The sequence below is a fragment of the Adiantum capillus-veneris genome, chromosome 6 (genome assembly GCF_014529385.1).
Source record: "Adiantum capillus-veneris isolate H3 chromosome 6, ASM1452938v2, whole genome shotgun sequence".
Taxonomy (NCBI): Eukaryota; Viridiplantae; Streptophyta; class Polypodiopsida; order Polypodiales; family Pteridaceae; genus Adiantum; species Adiantum capillus-veneris.
Genome location: NC_140936.1, coordinates 20,491,253 through 20,498,156, shown reverse-complemented (window position 1 = coordinate 20,498,156; position 6,904 = coordinate 20,491,253).

Below are 6,904 nucleotides of genomic sequence, written 5' to 3'. Positions count from 1 at the left end.
TCTTCTAAGCCATCGAACCAAACTTTTGCTTTACCTCGCAGCACCAAACATAGAGTCTGGAGCTTTGCTTCATCACCTGGCATCCGCAATACCGTCAGCATAAATAACTCAAAATCGGCAATCCAATTGTTTGCATCTTCATCTCCTTTGAACACCTAACCAAACTTTTGCTTCATCTTGATTCACGAACACTCGGTCAGGAAGCAATCAGTGGATCCTTACTGGGGGTACCACAAGATGGAAAGGGGAAAATGTGAAAACAACCAGCACACAATCTAAATGCCTCTCTATAGCCCAGTGGTTCCACAACAACCCTATCCCCTATTGAACACACACACACATACCCAATCTGCCAACAATTGTTGTCCAAGCCCGTTCCCAACCAGCCTTAACTGCATACAATCATAGCACCCAACACCTCACCCTCACCTAGATTCATGCTATTCAATATTGACTCACACACCATCACTTGCAACATCTTTGGAAGACATCATTATTTCCTTGAACTTTCAAAGTCTACAACAGGCACTAGCTTTACAGCCAATTCCAATCTCTTTTACATACACCACCCTCCCTTACACACATATACTTGGGCAAAGAGTTAATCATGAGAGTGAGGGAGAGATAGAAAATAGTCATTTAAATATCAAGAATATAGAAGTTATGCCGATGTAGACGTAATTGTGCACATATGCGTGACTTGTCGCCTCGCTTGAGTCGATTCCGAAGCAGATACGAAGGGGAGCTTGTAACCTCTAAACACTTGGCCTCCAACTCGCTTCATATACACAACAGCTAGGGTGTGATAGGCTGGTATAGACGAACCATCCCTCACTTAACTGTAGCTGGCAAACTTCTCACATCATCCGAAGGCCACCGCAGGCATCATCCATGTACCCACCTTGCTTGGTGGACCTCTACCAGCCCTTCATGACCCCACAACAACACTCGGCCACCCCTCTTCTTCCTTTGATCTCCTCTCCATCCAGATGATGGCACCAACCTTTTTTCATCCAACCACCACCTTCTTTTCTTCCCTTGTACTGCTCACGCGGTGTGGCCCCTTTCGACAGACCATGCTCATGCATTCAAGCCACCCTACATTGGCCCCTCTCGGCCTCTGTATCACTACCACCTTCATCGCCCCCCGATTGTGGTCTCTACAATCTCCCTTGATGCATTCAGAGCCGTTCCCACTATACAATAGCATCACCAAACTGCAGCGCTCCTGACCTCCCCTTCTCTACTGCAACAAGGTGCCCCTTTTCTTGTATGGAGCCTGCCACCCTCCTGTGCTCACTTGCTCGGCCAGCCCCTCGTCACCTGTGACGTTGTCCTCCTCATCAGCCCTCTGGCGGCTCTTGGGGTTAAATTTCGAGCGCTAGTGCCCTACGTGGCACTAGCAGTTGCCGTCGATTTCAAAAGTGTTGAGCTTTTTAATGGCAACGGCTGCTGCCACATAGGCAGCAGCGCTCGAAATTTATCATCGCCCGCGATTTTTTCGGCCCTTTCCATGCATCGGTACATCTGCACTCCTGTTTTTGCTAACCACCACGTGCAGGTCATTGCTCCCGACTCTCCTCTCTCCTCCTTGTGCACTCGCGGTGTCCTGCATGCCAGCCCTCCAGATAGCGGAACCTCCTCCTCTTTCCCTTGCTGTGTTGCTGCAAGTCGTAGCGCCGCCACCTTCCATCAATAGAATTACTCCCTTTTTGTTTAATGTTCAGCTTTCAGCTCCATTAGTTTTTAAAAGATCCCTATTAGGCCTCGTTTCACACATGCCTGCAACCGTCGAAGGTCGAAAACTTTCACCACATTACAAAGCACATGCTTAACTCCTTGACGCCCCCTTTAAAGCGTAGCCGCGTATGAAGCTTTGTCAAAAAGAGCATTTCTCACGTCGATAACCATATGGCCGCAACCTGATATAACTCGTTCTGCATAATGGATCTCATATTAAAAAGCATCTCACCGGGAGTGGCATGACTACCATGACTGTTGACAAACTAGAGCCACCACACTATGGCTCGTTCTGAGAGAGATATCCAACAATCTTCAATACCTTTTAGCATCCCGACCAATAGGGTGGAAATCCATCCTTGTCTTGCTAAATGTCACATACTACATACATATCCCAGTTGGACTTTTTTGAACACTTCATCAGGTATAGCTTTGATCGTCCACCCATCTGCTTCCAACTCTCCATGCACCAGCTTCTGACATGTCCATGGGCAGAGCAAATTTGGATGCACCAACGTCTTGTCCCTTGATAGATCCATTGGCTTTCAATGCATTTCCCATCTCGTGGGCTTGTATGCCTAGCTTAGTGGTCAACTCCATGGATATGAATTTGGGAGTTGAACTAGGGTCAAACAAAATAAAGTCATCATGCTCTTTCATCTTCCCCCAAGCATAGGAAAGGAGAAATCCTTGGCAATGAGTATCCTCTTTTGGAGCTTCAAACATAGAGGCTCTAGGAGTCTCATTGTGGGCATTTCTCTTGGGACAAGGACGATAACCATGGCCTTGCTCCCCAGACTTAAAACATTTGTGGTCCTTACGAAAAGCTTCTAGCTCTTTAGGAGAGAAGTTATATTTACCTTTGTAAACTCTCTTCTCCTTGGACCGATTGTTGTTGTTCTTGTTGGAATATCCTTGGTAAGAATTTTGGGCATTGGTTTTCCCCTTTGCATTACTTTATTTTCCATGGGCTTGACATTCCGTCTATCCCTTATTGGAAATTGATGCACGAAGCAACCATGGTGTGGTGGATTACTTTGGTGATAGAACTTGGCCATTAAGAGTTGACATACTCGGCCATCTCTTTGGGTAATCCCGCAAAGAATTGTTGCTTTTTCTTGGCAAAGTCTATCTTTTGAAAGATAGTAGCCTTGAGATGTAAATCCCAAAACTTGTCCACATATTTGTGGATAGACTCATGAGAGAGAAGCTTTAAACTTCACCATTTGGTAAGCACTTTGTCCTTTGCATCACTTGCAAGGAATTGCTTCATGATAAAAACTCATAGAGTTTTCCATGTCTTTGGGGCTTCGTCATTGCCACGAAGGCTAGCCCACCATTGACGAGCCAATTTTTGGAAGTGCATAGCTACATGGTATAGCTTGGAGGACTCCGTGAATCCCTCATCTCCAAAGGCCACATCAAATTGTTAGATGAAGGCCAATACTTTGTCAGTATGTGTAGCCGCCCTTAGATAGCCAAGTCCAAGCAGGACTCTCCCATGCGTCCATGTGTAGCCGCTTTTGGATAGCCAAGTCCAAGTAGGAATCTCCTTGCTACTAGATCCTTATTGTATTCATCATTTCTTATAATGTATGCAATGCAAGTGATCTCCTTCTCCAAGCTTGAGAACTAGAGAGTCTACACCAACAACTCTTGGCTATGGACTGCAAATCCAAGCAAGAGCCAAGCTCCAAGCATGGTCATCATCTTCTCCATCTTCATTACTATGCTAAGGTATGCTCTAAGAGTGATGATATGTGAGGATAATAATTCTTTCTCGTATGCTACATCTTCTTCCTCTTCACTTCCCTCACTCCCTGCCAACTCTCTCATCCTTTGAAGGTATTTGAGGTCTTGGGATTGAGGCTGGGGACAAGTTCTTGTCAATACCAAGTAAGTAAATTGTTGTTTTGGCTGTAATTTTGGTGCATGAAGCTTTTCATCTTCTTGGCATCGACAAGATCTCAAGGAAAACAAATATTGTATTGTAACACGTCTCTCTTTATGGGAGAATATATAATAAAGCCTTTTGGAGGGGGGACTGGCTCCAAGTAAATCCGGTCCTCAATTGTTGTCAATGTTTCTCTCTTTTATAAGTATTGTTCATGCCAAGCTTACTAGGTGTAATGTTTGTGTTTCTATCTACAATCACGCTCTCTCTCTCTCTCTCTCTCTCTCTCTCTCTCTCTATCTCTCTCTCTCTCTCTCTCTCTCTCTCTCTCTCTCTCTCTCTCTCTCTCTCTCTCTCTCTCTCTCTCTCCATTAGGAATTCTCTTAATGAAATGCTCACCACTATCACTTTAGTTCCGCTACAATCAATGTTATTAACCTAATTCCATTACATTGGTATTAGGGCTATTGGTTTCTCTTTTCTTGCTTAAGAAGAGAGAGGTCCTTAAGCTTTCCACGAGGGGTTTTGAAGTTAACAAAGAACAAGTTAGCGTACACATATAATTAATTTTTAGCATGGCTGACAGTAATAAAAAGAGTAGAATGTATATTGATGACTTTGATTTTGCACATGAAGCTGCTACCAATGATGCGTCTATGTGAATTATATTGTCACTAGGCTACAACAAGCCATGGGCAACCCCGTTCTACAAGGTGAAGTTTTCCAACAACTTCGCACCCATGGGATTCTCCAAACTCCCCAAAAAGGGAGAGAGCCTATGAAGCCTCTTGTCGAAACTTCTAGAAGAAGACTCTCTCCGGTGATGAGAGAGGAGGATGAATCATATGAAAGAGAAAGAAGTGAGTCTCCAAACCCTTCGGAGGATGTGGCTCCACGAAGACGGCTGCCACAAAGATCTCCAACTCCTCCCAAGAGGAAAAGATCACCTGATAGTCCTTCTCCTCGTAATTCCAAGAAGGAAGAGAGGAATCAAAAGAAGAAAAAGGAGATAAAGAGGTCACCCTCTTATCGATCTTTATCACCTTCCTCCTCTTTTGATGAAAGTAGCGGATTATCCCCGAAAGAGTCCAAGAGGAGAGGGCATCAAAAGTCTTATGCTGCTTGGAAAAGGTCCTACAAGCTCAAGAAGTTCAAAGAGGGAGGAAATAACTTCTCTTTTTTCACCTATGATGGCACCTTTGGTGCCATGGACAAAGTCTTGACGTTTATCCAGCAATTTGACACAGCCTTTGGAGATGAGGGCTTCACTAAGTCCTCTAAGCTATGCCATGTAGCTATGTATTTTCAAAATTCTTACAGACAATGGTGGGCTAGTCTAGAAGCTAATGGCAAAGCTCCAAAGATATGGAAATCTCTAAGAGCTTCCATAATGAAGAAATCTCTTGCAATCAATGCCAAAGACAAAATTCTCACCAAATGGCAAAGCTTGAAGCTGTCTCCCTACGAGTCTATCCACAAGTACGTGCACAAGTTTTGGGATTTACATCTAAAAGCTATTGTCTACCAAAAAATAGACTTTGGAGAACAAAAACAACAACTTTGTGCTGGGCTATTTGAAGACATGGCCGAGTCTGTCAACTCTCAAAGGCCTAGGAACATTATTGAAGTCATACACCATACCATGGTTGCTTCACAAATTAACTTCCAACAAGGGGCTAAGAGGAATTCTAAGCCCATGGAAACTAAAGACCAAAATGACCCTAGAGGGAAGAACAATGCTCAAAATTCTTCTCAAGGCAACTCTAGCAACAACAAAAACAAAGTTAAGAAGAAAGGATTCTACAAAGGTATGAATAGACTCTCTCCCAAAGAGTTAGAGCGTTTTCGCAAAGACAACAAATGCTTCAAGTGCGGGGAGTAGGGAGATGGCTACCACACTTGCCCAAAAGAAATGCACACAATGATCCACCTAGGGATTCTATGGTTGAAGCTCCAAAAGAGGATACTCATTGCAAAGGATCACCCCTTTCCTATGCTTGGGGAAAGGTGAGAGAGTATGATGCCTTTATCTTTTTTGACCCTGGCTCCACTCACAAATGCATATCAACGTAGTTGGCCTCTAGATTAGGCATACAATCTCATGAGATGGGAGACACTGTGAAGGCCGATGGAGCTTTGAAGGGGCAAGAAGCCGCAGTTACTCCCTTGATTGGAAAATTGAGGCTTCATGTCCAAAACTATGTCGACAAAGAAGATTTCTTCATCTCAGCATGAGGATGTTATCTTAGGGGCACCATGGTTTAATTGCATGGATGCCAATATGAAGTTACCTGAAAGGAGAATATATTTCAATTATAGAGGAAAAAAACATGTACATAGATGTTATTGAGTCAGGTCGCACCATACCCCTTGTAAATATTCCTGCTTTTGATAACTCAATGAAAAACTCAATTTCTGTAGGTACATGATTTTTGTTAAAGAGTAAATAAATGATCCTAATGTTTTACTAAATAAAAATGGTAGGAATCAAGAGGAATAGAGTTTTCTACTTTCCTAAATAAATTTGAAGATGTTATTATCGATGATATCCCTGGAGAGCTACCTCCAAAACGAGGGGTTGATGATCATGCAATAGAGCTTCTAGTTGGAAGCTCACCGCCTAATAAGCCTCCTTATCAAGTTTCCCAAGCTCAACAAGAGGAGATCATGAGGTAAGTGCATGAAATGGTAGAGAAAGGGATGTTGAGGCCTATCTCTTCTCCATTCTGTTCATCAGTCCTTCTAGTACAAAAGAAAGATGGCACATACCGTATGTGTGTCAATTACAATGCATTAAATAGGATCACTATCAAAAATAGATTTCCCATGCCACGGGTAGAAAATCTATTTGATAAATTGCAAGGGTCTACCTACTTTAGTAGAATTGACCTTAAAAGTGGCTATGATCAGATAAAGATAGAGAATGAAGATATTATTAAGGGTGCTTTTTGCATGACGTTTGGTCTTTATGAATCCTTGTCATGCCTTTTGGCTTGACAAATGCTCCGACCACATTCAATCACTTAATGGAGAAATTTTTTAGGCCCCGCTGCAAGTTTATTGGAGTGTTCTTTGATGACATTATTATCTAATCCAATTCTCTTGAGGAGCATAAGCAACATCTCCAGGTAATCTTTCCAGTTTTGAGAGAGAATAAGCTTTTCATTAATCAAAAGAAGAGTGAATTTTTCCTACAAGAGATTCAATACTTAGGTCACATTATCTCTCAAGATGGCATCGGTATGGATCCAACCAAGTTAGAGGTAATAA